Source organism: Lactuca serriola, chromosome 5 (assembly GCF_051521515.1).
Source record: "Lactuca serriola cultivar US96UC23 chromosome 5, Lser_US96UC23_V15, whole genome shotgun sequence".
Classification (NCBI taxonomy): domain Eukaryota; kingdom Viridiplantae; phylum Streptophyta; class Magnoliopsida; order Asterales; family Asteraceae; genus Lactuca; species Lactuca serriola.
In genome coordinates, this window is record NC_136412.1 from 132,449,487 (window position 1) to 132,474,730 (window position 25,244).

Below are 25,244 nucleotides of genomic sequence, written 5' to 3' on the forward strand. Positions count from 1 at the left end.
ACCGGGGCCCCAACTTGCCCCTCTTCCTGAATCGAATCACTCCTTTCCAAGGAGAGACCTTCAGGAGAACGAGATCGCCGACCTGAAACTCAAGCTCGGATCGACGTCTGTCCGCATAACTCTTCTGTCGGCTTTGGGCGGTTAACAACCTCTGTCTGACCTGCTAAATCTGCTCTGTCGTCTGAAGCACAATCTCTGTACTGCCCATCACCCTCTACCCAACCTCTCCCCAACAAATGGGGGTCCGACACCTCCTCCCGTACAACAGCTCAAAGGGCGGCATACCAATGCTCGAATGATGGCTGTTGTTGTAGGAAAACTCTGCCAAGGGTAAATACGCATCCCAGCTACCCCCAAAATCTAACACACATGCTCGGAGCATGTCCTCAAGCGTCTGAATCGTCCGCTCACTCTGGCCGTCTGTCTGGGGATGATATGCGGTACTAAAATGCAGTCTAGTACCCAACTCCTCATGAAATTTCTTCCAGAATCTGGAAGTGAAATGCACATCACGGTCCGAAACAATAGAGATCGGCACCCCATGCCAAGATACCACTTCCCTCACATACACCTCTGCCAACTTTTCCGCTGAAGAACTCTCACTGATGGCAAGGAAGTGAGCGCTCTTCGTCAACCTGTCCACAATCACCCAAATTGCATCAACTCCTCTGGCAGTCCTCGACAATTTGGTGATAAAATCCATGGTGATTTGTTCCCACTTCCACTCAGGAACCTCCAATGGCTGCAACTTGCCATGCGGTCTCTGGTGCTCGGCCTTAACCCTACGGCAGGTCAAGCACCTCTCAACAAACCATGCGACGTCCCTCTTCATGCAGGGCCACCAATACTCTTTCCTCAAATCCAAATACATCTTTGTAGCCCCCGGATGGATCGAAAATTTCGACCGATGAGCCTCTTCCATCAAAGCAATACGTGTACCGCCCACAAACGGTACCCAAATCCGACCCTGAAAAGTCATAAGCCCTCGCCTATCAGTAACGAACTCCGAAACCAACCCGACGACTCGCTCCTTCTTCTGCATCTCCGATTGCACAGCCTCGGCCTGTGCCCCACGAATGGCATCCAGTACCGGAGCTATCACGGTCAATCTCAAACATATATCCCGCAGAGGAGTGCTCTCCGCCCTGCGGCTCAACGCATCGGCTACCACATTAGCCTTGCCTGGGTGGTACAGGATCTCGCAATCATAATCCTTGACCACATCCAACCACCTTCTCTGCCGCATATTTAGGTTGGGTTGATCCATCAAGTACCTCAAACTCTTATGGTCCGTGTATATCGTACACCGAACCCCATACAAGTAGTGACACCAAATCTTGAGGGCGAACACTACTACCCCCAACTCTAGATCATGAGTGGGATATCTCGTCTCATGAGGCTTCAGCTGCCTCGATGCATATGCTATCACATGCCCCCTCTGCATCAGTACCGCTCCCAACCCCAAAATCGATGCATCACAATAAACTACAAAATCCTCCATCCCTTCCGGGAGAGCTAATACCGGGGCTTCGCACAACGTTTGGCGAAGTGTCTCAAAGGAGGTCTGCTGCTCGGGACCCAATGAAAAAGCAACACCCTTCCGGGTCAACCTGGTGAGTGGCACTGCGATCTTGGAGAAATCCTTGATAAATCTCCGATAATACCCTGCCAACCCAAGGAAACTCCTAATCTCAGAGGGTGAATTCTGCACCTCCCAATTCATCACCGCCTCAATCTTGGCCGGATCGACCAGTATCCCTTCCTGGTTAACAAGATGTCCTAAGAACTGGACCTCCCGTAACCAGAAATCACACTTGGAGAACTTTGCATAAAGCTTCTCCGATCTCAGGACCTCAAGGACCTCCCTCAAATGCTCCTCATGCTGCTCTCTAGATCTCGAATATACCAGAATATCATCGATAAATACAATCACCGATCGATCCAACATCGGCCTACATACTCTGTTCATGAGATCCATGAACACCGCCGGGGCATTGGTGAGCCCAAAAGGCATCACTACAAACTCATAATGTCCATAACGCGTCCTGAACACTGTGTTCTGGATGTCCTCATCCCGCACTCTCACCTGATGATATCCAGACCTCAAATCGATCTTGGAGAACCAAGATGCTCCCTGCAACTGATCGAACAAATCGTCGATCCTCGGTAATGGGTAACGGTTCTTGACCGTCAACTTGTTCAACTCCCGGTAATCAATGCACATCCGGTGTGAACCATCCTTCTTCCTGACGAACAAAATAGGTGCTCCCCACGGCGAGCTACTCGGCCTAATAAATCCCTTCCCCAGCAGCTCCTGAAGCTGCGAGGATAACTCTTGCATCTCTGGAGGTGCAAGACGATAAGGCGCCTTAGCGATAGGCGCGGCCCCCGGGACCAAGTCGATACTGAACTCCACTTGCCTCACAGGAGGCACCCCCGACAACTCGCCGGGAAAGACATCAGAAAACTCACGCACCACCGGAACCTCCTCAACTGAACTCGGCCTCTCGGAAGTCACTCGCGTATCCATCACATACGCCACAAATCCCTTACAGCCCTGCTGTAGACACTGCCTCGCCCTAGCGGCCGAACAAAAAGCTGATCCCATACGTGTACCCTCGCCGTACACCGAAAGAACTCCCCCACTAGGGTCTTGTATAGTAACCAACTGACGCTCGCAGTCGATAACCGCGCAAAATCTGCTCAACCAGTCCATACCCACAATGACACAGACATCACCCATCGCAATAGGAACCAGATCAATCGGAAACTCAACCCCAAAAATCTCTAACACACATCCACGGAGAACCTCCGTGGCACAAATCACTCTCTCGTCAGCTATAGAAACTCTCAGAGGCCGACTCAACGGCTCGCGGCTAACACTGATATGCTGACTAAAGGCCAAAGATACAAAAGACCGACTCGCACCCGAGTCAAATAACACTAAAGCAGGTACAGAGTTCACAAGGAAAGTACCTACACATAACATAACATAAGCATAATATCTCAACATCAAAATAAATACATGAAATAAAGCATACCTGCCACAACATCAGGCGCAACGTGGACCTCCTCCGCAGTCAACTGGAAAGCTCTCCCACGAGCCCTCGGGGCCTCGGCCTTCACTGGTCAAATCTCAGTAGCCCTAACAGCAGGTGCAGATCCCTGATGAAGCTGAGGGCACTCGGCCTTCCGATGGCCGGTCTGGTTGCAATGAAAGCAAACCATAAACCCCTTGGGGCAATCCCTAGCGATGTGCCCCTCCTTGCCACACTTGTAGCAAGCACCTGCTCGGCATGTCCCCTCATGACCCTTGCCGCACTTTCCGCAAGTGCGGCCCTTCGGACCTCCCGTCCTCGAATCGGCGGACTTAGTCCGTTTGGCTGCCGGCTGAGACTGAGCCGGCCGCCGATCCACCCGTTGAGACTCGGCCTCCTCCCTGGCCTTGGTCTCCAACTCGATCTCGCGCTTCCTGGCATTCGCCTGAAGCTCAGCAAAGGTATGATACGTTGAGTTTGACACGAACTCCCGGATATCCCTCCTCAACACCCCCAAATACCGGCTCATCTGAGCCTGCTTTGAGGACACCTGCTCGTGGCAGAACACCGCCCTTTCATGAAACTTCCGCGTGATCACCGCAACTGAATCAGTACCCTGCTTGAGGGTCAAGAACTCTTGAACCAACCGTTCCCTCTCCACCGGGGGAACGTACTCGTCTCTGAACATAAAGGTAAACCTCTCCCACGTCTCAGCTGAAATCTCTGCCAAAGTGAAGTTCGCCGTCACGAACTTCCACTAATCCTTCGCTCCAAGCGGAGCTGGTTCAAGGCGAACCGTACTCTCAGATGCTCCGGACATGAACAAGTGTAGAAGCATCCCTCGATATCAGCAATCCATCTCATCGCAACGATTAGATCCTGCGTCCCGTCAAACTCAGGTGGCTTCATGTTGCTGAACTCCCGAAACAGCAACGAGTCACCTCCCTGAGGTCTGGCAGTGGCCACAGCTGCGGTAGCTACAGCGGCTGCAGCCTCAGTCAACGCGGCGTACCGCTCATCAAAGGTCTCCATCAAAGTGGTCTTAATAGACCCAAACATCTTCGGAATCTCAGCTCGGATCGCTGCAGCCACCTCCTCATGAATCATCTGACGAATCTCCTCGTCACTCACACTGCTCGTACTCGGTCTGTGGCGTGGTCCAACCATGATGCCTCTGAAATACAATATAGAACTATCAGAGACTCTATCTAGCATAATCGCACTCGATAACGCAACCCTACTCAGTCTCCGATACCCAGGGATTCTTACTTGGGTTGCCCACTGACCCGGTGTCTTCGGTAGTATGGTCCCAATACTACCGACCACACCGCATCAGCATTCATCCCAAGTCCTCCTCCCCAAACCTCGGATCCTGAGTACTCTACTCTTGCTATGCACTAACCACCCGCTCGCTCACAAAGCATCTCATAGCAACATACTTCCCTAGACTAAGGCATCACAAATCAGGCCACTCTAGTCCTATCATGAATACCTAGTCTTCTAGCATGCATAACAATTCATATCATATCATATCTCTTAACACATCATTGTAAGGGTATTTTGGGGATCTTTACCGTTCGGGCGCTGGCTGATCGTACACACTGCTTCATTTTTGTTTACCACAAAATCCTTTATAAAAATTTTATGCCTTTGTTTTTAAAAATTTTCCTCAAATCCTCGGTTTGAGTTCAGTTACGCCCGAAGGTGTACCCGAATCCCTCAAACCAAGGCTCTGGTAGCAAACTGTAACAACGAAAATTTTAACACAATTTTTTGTTTCATTTCTAAAAAAGTATTTTCATCCAAAACAAGGCATAAATATCCAACGTATCATGTCATAATACAATCACATAAATCCCAAGATCATAAATCATCCATCAGTGTGTACAGGTCACGCCGGCGCCTTCCCACGGTCCTCGCTAGTACCTGAAACACATTTGAAACAACTGTAAGCATAAATGCTTAGTGAGTTCCCCAAAATACAACCTACGCACATACGCCTTTCCAGGCCCTGACCTTCCGGTCCATGTGTCTCAGGGGACTTCCGTCCCGACTAGGTAAACCTTCCGGTCCTACCCACGCCAACCTTACGGTTCACATTACAATGCCTTCCGGCCCATATCAAGCATATCATACATAACACGTATAACAATTAACTTATCACATATAGCACATATGTCTCATACCATATCCGACCTTCCGGTCACACAGTCAAAACCCTTCCGGGTATAGTATAGTGAGAAGACTCACCTCGTGAATATCGATAGCTAGCAAATCCCGAAATCACACGTGCTCGATCCTCCGAGCTACAATCTCCCTACATCATCATACGTCTCTTATTAACATTTTTACCACTAAGTTTGACTACCCTTTAAGTCAACACTAGTCAACTCTCGGTCAACGGTCAACGGTCAACTTTGGCCGGACTCGGCGAGTGCACTATGGCGACTCGGCGAGTCTAGACGTTTTCACCAACCTCTCTAGGATTCCCTTTTGACACGTCGAGTACTCCCCCCTGACTCGACGAGTTCCACCTGGAAGAATCGCGGGGCCACCCCGACTCAACTCGCCGAGTCTCAAGAACAACTCGGCAAGTCGCAGTTCAACTCAGACCACCTGCCAACCCTCCCTGACTCGCCGTGACTCACTGAGTCAACCTATGACTCGACTGGACCACTCACTGGGCGATCTGAGGGCAATCTTCAAGCTACTCGCCGAGTCTGATCATCGGACTCGGCGAGTCCATGCCATGCAATCACTCAAACTTGCTTCTAAGATCAGATCTGCTCCAACAATTCATAGATCTGGCCTTCCTAGACCGATTCAACACGTAAAGTCCTTATCTTGGTGTTTAAAACACACCCCATGGCTCATAAATGGCATTTTCACCTAAGGCATAAGGATTCCAATCCAAAACCTCCATTGATTCACAAAAAGCTTGGGCAAAGGGACACTCTGGACCTCCAAGGGTCCAGATCTATGGTCTAAATTGCTTAAGGGACCAAGGGAGCACTAGATCTAGCCACAAAAGGGCTCAACAAGCCCTAAATCAATGAAAACATCAACATAGCAGAGGATAGTTCGAAGATATTACCTCAAATGTGATGCTTTGGACCCCAAACTCTCAGGAAGTGGCTCCTCTTGCCTTTCCTTAGCTGACCCTCCCTTTTCCTTGCAAGATGTCACCTCCAAGATCAATAATGGCTTCCTACTATGCTCTAAACGCTCACACTCGATTAGGGTTTCACTCAAGGGACTGGTGAGCACAAATGACGGCCATAAGGCCCTTTAAATAGGTCCCAAACCCGAGAAATTAGGGTTTCATTAAACAACGTGGACTCGCCGAGTCCAGGCGCGAACCCGCGTCCAGATCTGCGATCTTACTCAACGAGTCTGAGCTTCAACTCGCCGAGTCCCCTCTCAAAACACCAAAAACATAAACATAAAAGATACCTGGAAATCCGGGCTGTTACAATGATGATAGGTCTCGATGTTGCTGTTGTTGATTCTATCATCTAGCGGAGTATGGATGACGACCACAGACTCTTCTAGACAGTCCAGTGGAACATTAGTAGGCTCGCAACCTGTAGGTGTTTGTGAACGATGTGTTCACCGGTGTACTCCAACTCCCTCATGGTTTCCTTAAGGACATTTATTGCTGAGGAATCCCCTTAGTAGTAGTTTCCATCCCGATGATGATCCTTAGGCTAGGTCCCTTATGATAGGTGTTTAGGGACGTAAAGTGAGGATAACGGGAACGGGTAATTGGGTTATTGTTGGTTGATGAAGTTAAATAACTTATTTATTTTGGGTTGAAAACCCTATGTGCTTACTAGGCTCCCAAACTTGACTCACTCACTTTCATGTATTACAGTTAGTGCCGTTCGAGCATAGATGTGATGTTTTGGATGAGGGATTATAGATATAGGCCTGTAGATATGAATACATGTAGTAAGGCTTATATCGTACTGTTTATGCTTTTGATCTGTATCGAACATGACATCCCGAGGTTTTTAATGAAATACATTTCTACAGAAATGCTTTGATAAATCTTTATCATATTTTATTTTGGGAACAAATTCCGCAACACTTTTATTTAAAATGTTACTCTAATTTTTAATCAAAGCATAAACAAAATCGGTCTTTTTGGGCCATGGAAATGGGGATGTCACATTAGAGAATGTTAGATGGCGTTCTTTCTATAGCTGATGGTGGAGAGTGGTGCGGGGATTGCCTTAGGAAAACCTAGGAAGATATTTATTGCTGGGAGCCTTGTCTCTTTGATGATTGTATATAAGGATAAGGAGTGACTTGGAGGATTCAAAGCGATCATTGAGGAAAGTACAGATAGATGTGGAAGGTAGTATGGTCCTGTACTACTAGAAGCAGAGGATTCGTACTCGAGTCAAGGAAAGCTGCAATGATACTAGGAAGCTTGTAGGGTATGAGACTCCTTGTTATATATATATATATATATATATATATATATATATATATATATATATATATATATATATATTGTTCTGAGGGTTTGTGTGGTCATTTTTTAGTATGGTGGCCACACGAGGAGGTTCTGGTTCGGGCTTTGGAGTCGGATAGTTGGGCGAGCAGATGCGGGAGTTCAGTTTTCCTGAGATTACCCACAACATACTCGAGCAGACTCTTTTGATATTTGGTACGATCAAGGAGGGTATCATGGAGGTGTTGGATGAGCACTAGGGCTCTTTCCATTCTAAGATGGTGGATTTGATTGGAGCACGTTCGTTGTATTCAAGGAGTTCTGGGCATGCGGTGCTTTGGAGTACTTCGGGGAGAAGGACTCGATCGTGAGTCGGTGATGGTTAGCGGATCTCGCTAATGCCTTCCACACCAATAGTTGTCCCGTGAGGGAAAATGCCAGACTTGCTTCCTGTCTTCTGAATGACAAAGCTTGAGATTGGTGGGAGAAGGTTGCGCACTCAGTGGGTGATGCGACAATTGATTCGATGTCAAAGGATGATTTTTTGACTAGATATCGAGTTGAGTTTGCACCGATGATTGAGGTGCAGCAGTTGGCCAGGGAGTTCCAAGACCTTCGCCAAACTACTGAGATGTTCCTCGAGAGGGTGCTGTTAGTTCCACAATATGTGGCAGATGAGGAGATGAAGAAGGTGAGATACCATGAGATGCCAATGAGTGATATTCAACAATTTGTGATCCGATCCAGTTGCAAGACACTGGAGGATAAGATTGCGAGGGCTAGAGAGAGAGAGAGAGAGAGAGATAGAGAGATTGATTGATTTGGCGATGGAGAGGAAGAGGATGTCAGACCAGGCTCAGGGTTTAGGGAATGTGGGAAAGAGGCCCAAGGTATTTGACTCGAGGTCGAAGGGCCAGCCGGGACGGAGCCGCTATGGCAAGTGTAGCAAGATGCACGATGGGACGTGCAGGGTGGGTGGTTCTGGCTGCTTCAAGTGCGGCTGGACGGGTCATATCAGCAGGGATTGTACTGATACTACTACCACCACCACTCGATATCTCACCTGATTTTCTTCTATTGCAATCAGAGGGGCCATAAGAAGGCGAATTTCCCGAGTCTGAAAGTAGTAGGACCAGTGGTAGTACCCGCTGCCGCGTTTCTTCGGATTACTGATGGCCGCCAGGGCAAGGCGGATGTGTATGTGGTGAAGAGCAGAGCTTTCCAGCTGACAGCCGAGGAGGCTCGTGCAACACTTGATGTGGTGACGTGTATGTATCTTCTCCTTATCTCTATATTATGTTGATTTTTTGCTTATATTTGTATGTTTTATTTTAGGATCGTTCCTCATGAACTACCCTTTGCCTTGATATTGTTTGGTTCGGGGGCTACCCGATCCTTTGTATCCCTTGCACTCAACAAGTGGTTTGTTGGAGCTCTAGGGGAGCTGGATTTTCCATTAGAGGTTGAGATTGTAGATGATCGTTCAGTTCGGGCATCGAGGGTTCATCGGGGTTGTATTCTTGAGATGTTCATCGAGGAGTATCCGATTGATTTGGTTCTTATTCCTATGTGCGGGAACAAGGTTATTGTGGGGAAGTACTGGTTGAGCCCCAATGGGGAATTGATTGATTGTGAGCATCAGTTGATGTGTATTCGAACCCCAAGTGGGGGAGAGTTAGTGGTTCAGGGAGAGAGAGCTCAGTGTGGGCCGATTCTATGTTCAGCAGCTAGGGTCAGGTGCTATCTGCAGCAGGGTTGTTCTAGATTTGTTGCCTATGTTATGGATACCCGAGAGAAGGGTAAGGCTATTATGGATGATGTGCCAGTTGTTAGGAGTACCAGGATGTGTTCCCAAAAGATTTGCCTAGGGGGCCTCCGAAGAGGCAAGTAGATTTTAGTATTGAATTGGTTCCGGGTGCAGCTCTGATAGCCAAAGCACCGTATCGGTTGGCTCCTCCAGAGATGTAGGAGATGTTTACACAACTGAGGGATCTATAAGACAACATATTCATTCGACTGAACAATTCACCATGGGGAGCACCGATCCTGTTTATAAAGAAGAAGGATGGATCTTACTAGATGTGTATTGACTATCGGGAGCTGAATAAGCTAACGGTGAAGAACCGTTATCCACTCGCGATGATTGATAATTTATTTGAGCAGCTTCAGGGTGCATATTGGTTTTCCAAGATTGATTTGCGTTCGGGTTACCATCAAATGTGAGTCAGAGAGGAGGATGTGCAGAAGATGGCCGTTCAGACTCGTTATGGTCATTACGAGTTTGTGGTGATGCCCTTCGAGCTCAAAAATTCTCTATCTGCATTCATGGACCTCATGAATTGCGTATGCAGGATGATGTTAGATTGGTGTGTGATTGTATTCATTGGTGACATCCTAGTCTACTCCAAGACCCAGAAGCTACATGAGGAGCACTTGAAAGTGGTATTGGAGATTCCAAGAAGGGAGAGACTTTATGTGAAGTTATCCAAGCGTGAGTTCTGGTTGCGCGAGGTGTAGTTTCTGGGGCACCTTGTCAACCAGGGTGGTATTCTGGTCAATCTGTCCAAGGTCGAGGCTGTGATGGGATGGGAGGTTCTGAAGTCTCCATCTGGGATTTGTAGTTTCCTTGGATTGGTAGGTTACTATCGGAGGTTTATTTAGGATTTCTCAAAGATAGCGGTTCCTTTCTCGGTTGACGAAGAAGACAGTCACTTTTCGCTGGGGGCTTGAGCAACAGGCAGATTTTGAGACCCTGAGGCAGAGATTGTGTGAGGTGCCGATTTTGACCCTTCCAGAGGGCGTCAAGGATATTGTGGTTTATTGTGATGTGTCAAACACATGTTTGTGTGTGGTTCTGATACAAATGGGTCGTGTGATCGCTTACTCTTCGAGGCAGCTAAAGTATCATGAAGGGAATTATCTGACACATGATCTAGAGCTGGGGGTTGTGGTCTTCGCACTCAAGATTTGGTGAAATTACCTCTATGTGGTCCGCTGTACTATTTACACGGATCATAAGAGCCTGACTTATTTGATGGATCAGCCGACTCTGAACATGAGGCAGTGCCGGTGGTTGGATGTGGTGAAGGATTATGATTGTGAGATCCTTTATCACTCATGGAAGGCCAATGTGGTGGCCAATTCTCTAAGCCGCAAGGCGGTCGCGGCTCTGATCAGGGCTATTTGTTTGAGGATGAATGTGATTACTCCACTCTTGGAGCAGATTCGAGAGGATCAGGTTGAGGTTATGATGGAAGAGAACAGAAAAAGTAAGTACATTGTGGGTTAGGTGGCTTCCTTTGATTATGATAGCCGAGGGTTATTAACTCTCCATCGAAGAGTGTGGGTTCCATATTGGGGTGGGTGCGTCAGGTTTTGATGGAGGAGGCACATAAATCGAGATTCTCTATTCATCCCAGGGTGACAAAAATATAAAGATATATTCGTCCTGATTATCGGTGGCCCTGCATGAAGCGAAATGTAACTTGGTACGGGGATAGATGCTTGACTTGCAGCAAAGTCTAGGGCGAGCATCAACAGCCTCACCACAAGATTACTATGGATTTCATTTCGAAGTTGCCTTGGCCGCGCGTAGAGTGGATTTGATTTGGGTCATGGTGGATCGATTGACCAAGAGCGTGCATTTTATTCCGATTTAGGAGAGTATCTCTACGGAGAATTTGGCCGAGATATACATCAGAGAGGTCGTGGCACGTCATGGGGTGCCATTTTCTATGGTTTCAGACAGGGACGTCCGGTTTACTTCCAGATTTTGGAAAAGTTTCCACGATGAGTTGGGTAGTCACCTGCATTTTAGCATGGCCTTCCACCCGCTAACTGATGGACAGATTGGACGGACTATTCAATCCTTGAAGGATATGCTTCGAGCGTGTGTATTGGATTTCGGTGGGAGTTGGGATACATATCTTCCGTTGGCAGAATTTCCAGTATAACATCAGTTATCCTGCTAGCATTAATCTGCCTCCTTTTAAGATGCTCTGTGGGAAGAAATGCAGTACCTCGATATGTTGGGGTGAGGTCGGTAAATGAGTTATAGGGAGTAACCAAGTGGTACTTAAGATTACCGAGTTGATCCAACAGGTTTGGAGTAGACTTTAGACAACTTAGAGCCGGTAGAAGAGCTATGTCGACAAGCACTGATCAGATCTAGAGTTCCAGGTTGGGGATATGGTTCTCCTGAAGGTGTCACCTGAAGAGCTATGTCGACAAGCACTGATCAGATCTAGAGTTCCAGGTTGGGGATATGGTTCTCCTGAAGGTGTCACCTTGGAAAGGTGTTATCCGATCAGGAAGAGGGGCAAGTTGGGCCCCAGTTACATCGGTCCTTTTAGGGTTTTATCCATAGCATGTTCCACGTCTCTTAGTTGCGGAAATGTTTAGTGGATGATTCCATGGTGGTTGCATTAGAGGATATTCAGGTGGATTATTGCCTAAATTATATTGAGAGATTAGTGGCAATTATTGACCGAAAGACGAAAACCTTGAGGAACAAGGTTGTTGAGCTGGTGAAAGTTCAGTGGCAACATCGCAAGGGCATTGAATGGTCATAGGAGCCGGAGGACGATACGAGGGAGCATTACCCGAAGTTATTTGGGGCAGCAGACTTCGAGGATGAAGTCTGATTTAAGTGGAGGAGAATTTTAACACTCAAGAAATTGGAATGTTTCCGTTAGCCCCTTAATGCAAAATTCATTCCATTATAGTCCCTAGCTAGTATGTGAGACATACTCTATGAGTACGTTTAGCATACTATCCTGCTTCCGGATCGAGCATGCACCCACGTATGTTGGGCGTACGTGGGAGTATGCACGGTTCACGCAAGGCAGGGACAAACCCTAATTTTTAGGGTTTGTGCCCTATTTAAACAACTTAGACCACTCTTAGACATTCTATTAATCAGCCTCCATCACTCTTTACCCTAAAAACGAAACCCTAAGTGCTTTTGTTGAGTTTTGAGCTTGAAAGTGTGTTTGTTGGTGTTTTGTGGCGAAAAAGAAGAAGAGGGACACTTGGAGATTGCTTGGGAGTAGCTTGTGGTTGTAGATCCAGAGTTATCTTTACCTTAGCAAGCCTTTTGAGTTAAAAAGCTTTCATCTTGATGATCCTTTATGCTAGATCCATTTTATGGTGTTATTTATGCATTTTTGGGTCTTTTAAGTCATATATAAAGCTATGGTCTACTCCAAAACCATGGATATTAGATCTTTGCTCATTTAAGGTCCCTTGTCATTAAAAATGCAAACTTTATGTAAGATATTGGTCCTTTCAAGTGATAAGAGTTTTATTAAGCTTCTTTTGAGTGTTGGGCCCCATTAAGTCATGCATGGGTGTAAAGCTGTCAACTTTACACATTAGGTCGCCATTTAGAATTAGATATGAGAGTTTTGCGTGTTGGCTTAACTAATTAAGTGCTTAATGGGTTGGGTTGGGTTGGTAATCTGGTGAGTACGCTGGGCGTACCCAGCTGGTACACTGTGTGTACCGGCTCCGAAAGGAGTACACTAAGCGTATGAGCCGAGTACGCCCTGCGTACTCAACATATTGACTTTTAGTTTGACTTCATTGGTTTGGGCCATATTTTATGCTTTTAGGATTTGGGCATTGTTGGGCCATCGGTCTTCTAACTTTGGGCCATGGATAGACAATGAACTTTCTTGGGATTGGGTTCATGATGATTTTTGAGCCCTATTTGGAAGTTGGGCCTTATTAGGCTTTGTAATGCCATTTAGGAAATTGGGCCTTTTGAGCAAGTTGGTTGAGCCTAATTTTGGGCAAAATATGAAAAAAAGGGTAAAATGGTATTTTATCCTGGATATTGGACAATTAACTTCAATTCTTGATTATGGGCCGATATCCAATTATCAATTTGATATTTATTCAATGATGTTAGCGTGGGGATCTTCCAGACCAATAGATTGAGATTTTATCTGAGTGATTTTGCAGCTCGACGTGAGTTTCCTCACTGTGTTTAGGAGGTTAAAGGCACCCATGCCGACCCATGGTTTGTTATGTTTAGGATGATAGTTGTTTGCGTGACTCTTGCATATGTTATGTGTTTATATGTTTATCGGACGAGACTCGATGCCTATGGGGCTTGATGATTATATTGTATGCTATTTATCTTTGTGATTTTATGCAAGTGTTTATATGTTGTATGTATATCGTGTGGGGCCCGATGCCATGCGGGGCCTGATGACTGATAGATCTGTTCTGAGTGGGGCTCGATGCCAAGCAGAGCCTGATGCCGGGCGGCGCCCATTATATGTTCGATATGTATGGTATGTGGTATTTTGGGGAACTTACTAAGTTTTGTGCTTACGGTTTTTAGTTTATGTTTGAGGTACTTCTGGTTCAAAGGCGAATAGTCTAGGATGATTGCAGTGCACATACCACATCGTTCCGAATTTTTATATTACTCTGATGTACTTGGATATTATTGATACACTTTAATTCACCATGGTTTCTATGATGTTTGTGTACTGGTTTTATTAATTTTAAAAATTGAAAATTTTAGTCTTAATTTTTGGGACGTTACACTTATCCTTGATGAATGATACATTTATTTCCATAAATCACTCCCCCTTATGTTTTGGTTCCTATGATAGCCCTTCAAATAAAAACCTTTCTAATGTTCTCCTTCTTTTTTGACATCATTAATAACCACCAAATCAAGCGATGGAGGTATAGACCACAAATAATCAGACTAACTAGATGCTCCCTATAAGTCGATATATAAACATAAATTGTTTGATATTTGATTTTTGGTTTGCAGATCACTAGTGAAATCACCAATAATATGACAAATTAGCAGGGGCGGATCTTATATGGGGTATAGGGGGGGGGGGTTTGTGTCCCCCCCCCCCTGATTTTTTTGACAGAAATAGTCCCTATACTTTAGTTTTATACATATTAGACCCAAAAATATAAAATTTTGACTATGCCCCCTGTTCACCAATTTTTATACAAATTATATTTTCGGCCCCCCTGAATGAAATATTGAAGCTCCACCACTGCAAATTAGATGATCCCTTAAAGTTCAAATAATAAAATCTGGATAAATTAGATGATCCCCTAAAGTTCTAATTATAAAAAGCTTGGTAAGATGCTTCGTAATAGTTGTTAGGAATTTCTTCAATGTTGGAATCATGAGTAGACCAGTCACTTTCCATGGCCTCAAGGAAATCATTTTGGAAAGAATCAACCTAACTGGAATTGATAGCTTCAAATAAAGTTGTTGGGTAGTGTGGGTGATAAAGTCTTCTACAAATCTTTAATTATGATTAGTGTTGCGGAAATGGTGGAAATTTCATTAGACATGTTCTCAACTGCTTATGTGGTATAGATAAGTTCTTCTAAGAGCATAGCTTGTTGATCTTGTTATTGATTTATGATGCTTAGAACATAATAATTTTAGGCATAAAATTGAAAGCAAAACAAAGCATCATAAGCAAACAAGAACTATGTTTATTACACTTTATAGAACTAAATAATACTACAGAAAATAGACAAATTACCTCTATTATTAATAAAAACTAAATCCAAAGACTCAAAGTAGATCCTCTTTATCAAGTCCCACATCTTGACTTCAAACAAGCAAGTCTTTTGAACATGAAGGACCTGGAACTCAAAAATAAAGTAGCAATTGTAAGCCTAAGGCTTAATGAGCAATCACAGCACTTACCCATTATATATATATCATATGCAACAAACATAATAGCACATATACTTCAAGTAATAAATCGCATATTACTTACATTCTACCACATAACATATGAATTTCCCAAAACATATTTTTGGTACAAATTCTACACCAGCAGGTTGATTCCCCCGAAGGTTCTATCTCAGACACTACTAAATTGGGACTGATTACTTACCATGAAGGGACTATCATGACCATCCAAACCATGAAATCTTCCCCCCGAAGGGTCTATCATGGTCCTAAACCCAACTAGATTCCCCGAAGGGTAGTCTCTATTTGACATACACATAACACGCAATCCATATAATAAAGTAAGTTTATAAGAACTTACATGAATAATTAATAAAATGCATCCATACAATGATCTAGGTGGAACTGAAACTTCTTCAAGCCACTACACAAATATGTACATATAACCATAATTAACAATTAAGGTACATCATTTAACTTTCCTTCCTATCAGATTCTTGGTTAAAAGACTGTTTTATGTTTCGAGCTCACACTTTTTATTCAACTTTTCATACACATATGAGAGTATGATCTAAACATAATCTTATATTTACACATACTAAACACACACACACACACACACACACACTATTAAGGAAGAATGATTGAGAGGGAGGAGAGAGGTTGCAAAATCAGACGAAATTCTTCCAAATAACATATCAACAAAATTCATATTATAATAGCCCTATTTATAGTGTAGTTCGGAAACCCTAGATAAGCCTAAATCCAAGATTATATTAAACCGGGTAATTATCCACTTTCCTGCTCATCCACCTGGGATTATTCTATAAAACCATAGGCATCAATAAATCGTCATATCCTATATGAAGGGTTCTAGATTGCCTCTTACCCAACCATTGGACAAGCACAATTTAGTCCCTGCACTATTAATTAATTCTTTTCATCCCGAAATTAATTCCAATTAATTCTTGGTTAAGTATTAATCAAATATTACTATTTCTAATTAATATATTATCCTCATAATAAAAAATTATTTATTTCAATTTATTATCAAATAATAATTTAACCTTATTCTACAAAATCATCTGTCCAGTTACTAGTTTTAAGGGCAACCTAAAAGGATTGTGCTGCTATAAATTTAAGTATATACTAATTATAGTTTAGTCTTCCACTTGGATAAGTCTAATAACTATAGTTTCCAATATATTCTTCTAAACTGATTCTTCTAAACTAGATTGTTTCCATTGTCAACGTCCATGGAAAATTTGGATTTGTATCCTTCAAACACTTTTGTTTCACTTGTGCTCTTAAACAGTTATGCTTCAGCGACAATCAACATATGTGTTAGATCAATTATGGTGTCATCATGGTCGCTCATATAATAGTCTTTAGCGAACTGACTATATGAATCAGGAAGCGAAAGTAGAACCAAGTCAATGTCCATCTCCTTTGGTAAAACGACACCCAACATATCCAATCTGTCAATGTAAGATTTCGTTTCTAGAGCATGCGCACATACAAACTTTCCATCTTGATGTTTACATACTAACATGGCTTGAGTAGTTTTGTAGTTTTCAAGATGAAGAAAGCATGAATTAGGGAGGGACACTTGAGGAGGAGGAGGAAGAGTTGCATAAGCATGACCTCCATCTCCACCATTGATAGAATAAGGAAACACACTTTCACCTTCACCAGCATGTGGAAGATCTTCTTCAGAAGGTAGATGAAAATCATTTCCAGTAGAACGAAGAAAACCTATGTTGTCTGACATCTATAATAAAAGAAAATAGAATTCAAGTTAGTTGATTTTAACCCATAGTTATTGGCCTATAAATTTTAATTAAGGTTAGGATCGATATTTTCAATTCGATCACTAAAGAGGGATGCCATAATCAAATTCAAATCTATTTTAGGTAGGTAAAGCATTTGCCAATTTCAATCTCATAAAACTCCTAGATCATTTGAGATTCATTAAATCAATCAATGGCATGTTTAATCTCGATTATGCTCTCACTTTTATGACTGGGATGCCGAGGGTAACAAAGGAGATGTGAATAAGCATGCAAATTAGCTTGTCACTCTCGATGTCATTTATCATATCGTTTTAATGTGTCGGTTAGACACACGCGTTCCATTAATCAACAATAATTTTTGAGACACCCATTACCACCCTTTATGAGTCCCTTATTAGTGTGTCGGTTAACCTCACACGTTCCGCTAACGACTCATAAAGTGTAATGTGCAATTTCATGGATTCGCATAAAAATTCACATTTTGCTAAAGTGACTAAGATTGGGATTTTAAATAAAAGGACTTAGTTACTTTTTATATCATTATACTTTTAATGAGATTTAATTCGGCTAACACCCCTCCACCAAACAAGAGAACGGTGTGTAAGAATGGATACCAAATCAGGGTCATTTTATAGGCAGCTTCCTTAAATTTCCTTTATAGCATGGATTTGTGAATGAGGCGTACTAGCGGTTCGACTAACTTTTCTTATACGTATAATATAAATTAAAGTTTTAATTATATATATAGTATAAGGTGTATTTTAAATAGTTTAAAATAGCAAGGGTTTAAACTTTTAATAAATTAAACTTTTAATTTAATTAAATTTATACCATTTATGGATTATTAATTATCCTTTAATTAATCACTTAATTAAATTAATAATAAGATCCATAAGAATGTATTTTTAAACTTTTTCAAAATACTAGGGTTATATTTTAATATTTTAAAATTAATATTTAATTAATTAAATTAAAAATAAACCAATCATGAAATCAAGATAAGAATATCCAATTACTTAGATAATTATTCTGTTTTACTTAATTAAAACATTATTTAAGGTTATTATCCTAATCTATTCATGAGATATGCCAACAATCTGAAATTGGTGGATCTGACAGTCCAACATGCCGTGGTAAACAATCACCACGGAGTGTTGGGATGAATTCACAGACCAACACGCCATGTTGGAAGAACACGATGGCGTGTTTGCGGTATAGAATGACGATTCTATTTGCATATCCTTGTTCAAGTTCAACCATTGTATCAATTCAATAGAAATCTAAACCTACGCTCTGATACCACTGATTGGTATTATGCCAAACATATAATCTTATGTGTGCATGCAACCCTATATAATTTTGATATATGTTGTCTCTAATTGAACATACAACTTGAACAACAAAATAGAAAAAACCCTAGAATGCTAGTATAGAATCAAAATACACAATAAGGGTTAGATGATTCATACCCTGATTTTTATATAGTAATAACAATGCAAATCCTTGTGTTGTTGAAGCAATGAGAGCAAGCATCACAAATGTCACACCTCTAATGGTTCACACCCAACACTAGCAAGGAAGAATGATTGAGAGGGAGGAGAGCGATTGCAAAATCGGCCGGAATTCTTCCAAAGAACAGATCAACATAATTCATAGGATAATAGCCCTATTTATAGTGCAGTTAGGAAACCCTTGATAAGCCTAATTCGAAGATTATATTAAACTGGGTAATTATCCCCTTTCCTATTCATCCACTAGGGATCATTCTAGAAACCCTTAGGCATCAATAAATCGTCCTATCCTTTATGGAGTTTTCTAGGTTGCCTCTTGCTCAACCATTGGACAATTACAATTCAGTCCTTGCACTATTAATTAATTCTTTTAATCCCAAAATTAATCCCAATTAATTTCTGATTAAGTATTAATTAAAATTTTCTATTTCCAGTTAATATATTATTCTCATAATATATTAACAAATTATTTATTTCAATTTATTATCAAATAATAGATTTGACCCCATTCTCCTAAATCATCTGTCCAGTTGCTAGTTTTGAGGGCAACCCAAAAGGACTGTGCTACTATCAATTTAGGTATACACTAATTATAGTTATGGGCTTAGACACTTAATCCAACAGTCTCCCACTTGGATAAGTATAATAACTATAGTTTCCAGTATATTCATATACACTAATAAGCAAATTGTAGCTCTCAAAACCCGCTGTCGAACTCTGACCCACTCAGTTATGTGTCCTAAGATAAGTGATCAAGTATTCATCCGTTCTAGAAGATATCGTACGGACATAATACATGGGTTATAATCAATCCCATTGTCCAAGTTTTGATTGTCAATTTCTGATTTATGACGACTGAAATCAGAATACTAATGGAACACATCAATTTAGTCCAGGCATGGCCAAACGCTTTAGATGTTATCATCAAATCATCAAGGGGCCCACAAATATCGCTTTTCCTGTTAGGGCAAAAGAAATGGATAAACTTTGACTCATATGCTTGCAATATTTACTCATCAAATCACGCATAACATCAAGTTACTGATGTGATTACGTATTATTGACTCGTAAACAACAACTCATATATATCTCCGTTTCAAGAATATAATATATTATCGTCTCAAAATTATGCATGATAAAATCCATGAAGTAATTCTCTTATCACGGGTTAATCCAATACTTAAAATCTCTATTTGTTAAGTACCCATGAACATTGCAGCAAAGCTATTGCTATGTCTAATCCCCATAGACAATCTACAATTTTATTCATGACAATCTTGATTCATTGCTTACTTCCAAAATTATAATCGACTGTGGATGTTTGAATAATCTAATTATTCGGGAAGTAAAACATGCAAAGTGAAACAAAATAATAAACTAATTAACTATGGTCTCAAAACTATTGAATATAAATGAAACACTTACTATGTAATCACCATATTAATTAGACTTTATTCATTGTATAATGTTTCAAGTAAATAACTAAACAATTGAATTAAAAATCAATCATGCCATGTTATAAACATGCATACTATGTCTCTTTATGGTCCTTCCTTTGTTAACATATCGATTGGACACTATTCTAATGATGCTCATTTCATAATTCCAAATTATTGTTACTACTAAATGTGTTAGAGTTCAACTTTACATGAAATACCCTTTTTTTATGACAAGGCTTCAAAGTCGTAGAGACTTTTCCAATGATATTATAAAATGTTCCATCAAAGCTTTGTTACTTAAAACAATTCCATGGTAACAAGGTCTCAAATTAAGGATACACTCCTTAAACACCTTCCTTGCATTAAAGTTTGTATTTCACATGTAGATTTTAATAATCAACTCCCATTACAGAAAAAATTCCGTATTCTCATTTGACCATTAATTCTGAATAAGAATAACCTCCACTTAGAATAATGTCAATATGGTCCGTACAAATACTACTACACTTCCAACTGTCCTCAAGCAACAAATCATTAGTAAAACCCAAACTGTTCATAATAGTTGTTTAACGACCTTAGTCACACCAACTTCTAGTCCTTTTTCCTTTCCAATGTCCACAACATTTGGAAAAATCAGAACACGCAATCAATCCTATATCCAAAGCATACGGGACTCGATTCATAATGTCTTACACAGAGACCTGATATATGATAATTCTCTTGCTATAAGATTTCCATATGTCGAATTTCCTATGTTGAAACATTTCAACACGATATTCATATAGGTCGAAGACTAAGCTCCATTAAAACCCTTCAATCTAAAATTTTAGATTTGATACAAAGAATGAGTGCAGTCTCCATTAAATCTTTCTATAGAGAAACAATTCCCAAACTTTGCAACTTGCAAATTTGTGAACTTTGTTTCCTACAAATATTATTGCCAGCTTGCAATACTTAGCATAAAAAATTATGATCCCTCTAGCATAACAATTATGCTCTCATTTGCATAACAATTATGCTCCCAGTAGCTTTGACATGTACCGATAAATCAACCGGACTTTTAGAAATCAACACCATTGACTTTCTTACTAAAGTGTATATTCCTGATACGTGATGCTTCAGTAAGTCTTCAACTAGACTTCTCAAGCTTATACACCTTCATTAGATACATAAGTGTATGTGCTCAAACCCTTTCAAATGTTATAGCCATATGTCCTAAAGGTTAAAAACAATACCATGCCATTTTTCACAATTTGAACTATAAAAAGGGATGTCGTAATCATATTGCAAAATCAAGAACGCAATTAACACATCTACTAACCATAATGATATTTTTTAAATCTTTAAAATCTACTAGCAAAAGTTTTTCCTCATAGTCATTCATGAATTAGAGCGAAACCTCTTGCTATTTAGATTTTATGGTGTACATGTTCCCATCCATGTGAATCTATCATTTTCAACCTACAATCATAAGACAAGGTTTATAAACAAAATTCAAATTTAGCTTTCATGGACTAAACTTGGTTATTCTAAATTTATTGCTCTCTGGTAACACAAGGGCCTACCAATGCTTCCATGTTGGTTAGAAGCTTACCCATATTGATCAATGTACTCTCACTGATCAATGCCCTCCGCCTTTTGCAGTCAAATGAGAACCATAGAGCTCATAAGCACTGCCAACTCAACTGGAAAGTGCACTGAAATAAGAATGTGTCAACTGAACACGATAGGTTATCAACCTTAGATCGTGCACTCGCGATAACTAAAAGGTTTATTCTCGATTGACACTTGAAACCTTTAAAGATGAATAAAGATTCCTGCTAAATTGTTGACATATAATTTTCTCTCTCAAGGAACATTCCTTGACGAACTAAAACAAATATTCAAAAGTTAGCTTGGATTCCCGACAAGAAACACTTCATAGAATTGGTCTATGTTTATCCTTTGTTTTAACCAAAAACATCAAAACTACCAATTCCAAATGTGTCAGAGTAAGAAAACATTATTACTCCACATTTTATGAGATGTTATAAACCAACTTAGTATAAGTTTTCAAGATACAATGTGAAGTAACTAGAGTATGACTCTAACACTTGATTGGAAGCAAATTATGACTTATCTCTCGATTTAACCATTTCAACAATATCCGATTCCTCTTCTTAGTCAAACAATTACACTAAGATGGTATTCGAGGATCAATTGTGATATAGTTCAATAGTCATTAAGATGATCATAAAACATGATACTAAAGTACTCTCCTTTCCTTAATGGATTGGAGAAACATTTATATTTCTGCCTAACACATTCTTCTTATTCTTTCTGCAACTCTTTGAAAACCTTTCCATAATGTCAGAATTATGCATAACGATATTTACTGATGCATCAGTAAATGATGACGAATAGAATATGTCTTCCTTTGTGGTTGATCTAAAGAGTCCATATTAATACGTACAAGATCCATAATCCTTCACTTTGACTGACATAAGCATGTGATCAATGAATTAGTCATAATTATCCAATGATAAATATTCTCATACATCACACAAATCGAATTGTATAACTCAAAGTTTCTATCCAACTGGAACTTGGGTGATGAGAATTCCTTTTCACTTGGTCAATCATGACATTACCATAAACAATATAATTAAGAATCAAATCCATATTTAACATTGCTAACAATAGAAATTTAACCACCAATTTTCATAAATGCCATTGCAAAGAAATATAAAAAAACCAACCAAAATTTCACTTTTATTGATAATAAATAAAAAAAATTTGTCCTTACAATGCAAAATATGAAAACAATGTTTCTAGACATTTCTTAAGCAACCTATTAAATTATCATAAATCCTAGGCAGTAGCTTTCAAAATCTGATCATCAAACCATGCGACCAAAATCTATCTCTCATAATCAGATTCAACTCACTCTTCTTAAGCTTCCTTCTTTCTCTTAGATCCTATAATACCATCAAAATGTGATCATCACATCATGTATTAAGAATCTATGAATACGAATAATGGAGTAAGATAATGGATGTACCTGAAGTAGAGCCACATGACTTGACTTTACCATCTTTAAGATCTTTCAGCTAGTCTGGGCAGCTCCACACCCAATCCCCCTTCGACTGGCAATAGAAACATATGGACCTTTCAAGATTAGCACATGGGAATATCTAAGAACTAGCCTTTCTCTTTACCATATGGTCAAATGGTTTGACCTTGGCAGATCCCTTTCCATTGGGAAGAGAAACATTTTTTGGACTCCCATTATTGCCATTGTCAACGTCCATGGAAAACTTGGATTAAGATCCTTCAAACACTTTTGTTTCACTTGTGCTCTTAAGCATTTCTGTTTCCACATCAATCAACATATGTGTTAGATTAAGTAGGTTCATGTTGTGGTTGCTCATATAATAGTCTTTAGCGAACTGACTATATGAATCAGGAATCGAAAGCAGAACCAAGTCAATGTCCATCTGCATTGGTAAGACGACACCTAACATAACCAATCTATCAATGTGAGATTTCGTTTCTAGAAAATGCGCAAACAAAGACTTTCCATCTTGATGTTTACATGCCAATAGGGCTTGAGTAATTTCGTACTTTTCAACATGAAGAAAGCATGACTTAGGGAGAGTCACTTGAAGAGGAGGAGGAAGAGTTGAAGAAGCATGGCCTCCATTTCCACAATTTCTCGAATAGGGAACACACTTTCACCTTGACTAGCATGTGGAAGATCATCTTTAGAAGGTAGAAGAAAAACATTTCCAGTAGAACGAGGAAAACCATTGTTGTTTTACATCTATAATTGGAGAAAATGTAATTCAAGTTTGTTGATTTTTACACTTACTTATTAACCCATTAATTTAAATTATGGTTAGGATCAATATTTTCGATTCGAACACTGAAGAGGGATGCCATAATAAAATTTGAATTTATTTTAGGTAGGTAAAGCATTTACCAATTTAAATCTCATAAAACTCATAGATCATTTGAGATTCATTAAATCTAATCAATGGCATGTTTAGTCTCGATCATGCTCTCACTTTTATGACTGGGATGCCGATGATCACAAAGGAGATGTGAACAAGCATGCAAATTAGCTTGACCCTATCGATATCATTTATCATCACGTTTTTATGTGCTGGTTAGCCACACATGCTCCATTAATAACTGATAATTTTTGAGACACCCATTACTACCCTTTATAAGTTCCCTATTAGTGTGCCAATTATCCACACACGTTCCACTAACGACTTAAAAAGTGTACTCTACAATTTAATGGGTTAACATACAAATTCACATTTTCCTAAAGTAACTAAGATTGGGATCTTAAATAAAAGGGTTTAGTTACTTTTTATGTCATTATACTTTTAATGAAATTAAATTGTCCTTTCAAACCCATTCGGCTAATGACCCCCCACCAAACAAGAGAGCGGTGGGTAAGAGGATACCAAATGACAATCATTTTATAAGCCACTTCCTTAAACTCCCCTTATAGTATGGCTTCGTGAATGAGGCGTACTAGCGGTTTGACTAAATTTTTTTATACACATAATATAAATTAAACTTTTAATTGTATACATAGTATAATGTGTATTTTAAACATTTTAAAATAGCAAGAGTTTAGTATTTTAATAAATTTAACTTTTAATTTAATTAAATTTATACCATTTATGGAGTTTTTAATTATCCTTTAATTAATCACTTAATTAAATTAATAATAAGATCCATAAGGGTGTATTTTTGAACTTTTTTAAGATACTAGGGTTATATTTTAAAATTTTAAAATTGATATTTAATTAATTAAATTAACAAATGAACCACTCATGAATTCAAGATAAGGATATCCAATTACTTAGATAATTATTCTGTTTTACTTAATTAAAACATTATTTAAGGTTATTATCCTAATCAATTCATGGGATATGACAAAAATCTGAAATTGGTGGATCTGACAGTCCAACATACCGTGGTAAACAATAAGCACAACGTGTTGGGATAAAATCGTAGGCCAACACACCGTGTTGGAAGAGCACCCTGGCGTGTTTGCGGTACAGAATGACGATTCTTTTTGCGTCTCCTTGTTCAAGTTCAACCATTGTGGCAATTCAATAGAAATCTAGACCTACACTCTGATACCACTGATCGGTATTATGCAAAACATATAATCCTATGTGTGTATGCAACTCTATATAAATTTGATCTATGTTTTCTCTAATTGAACATACAACTTGAACAAAAAATAGAAATAACCCTATAATGCTAGTATATAATCAAAATAAAAAATAAGGGTTAGATGATTCATACCCTG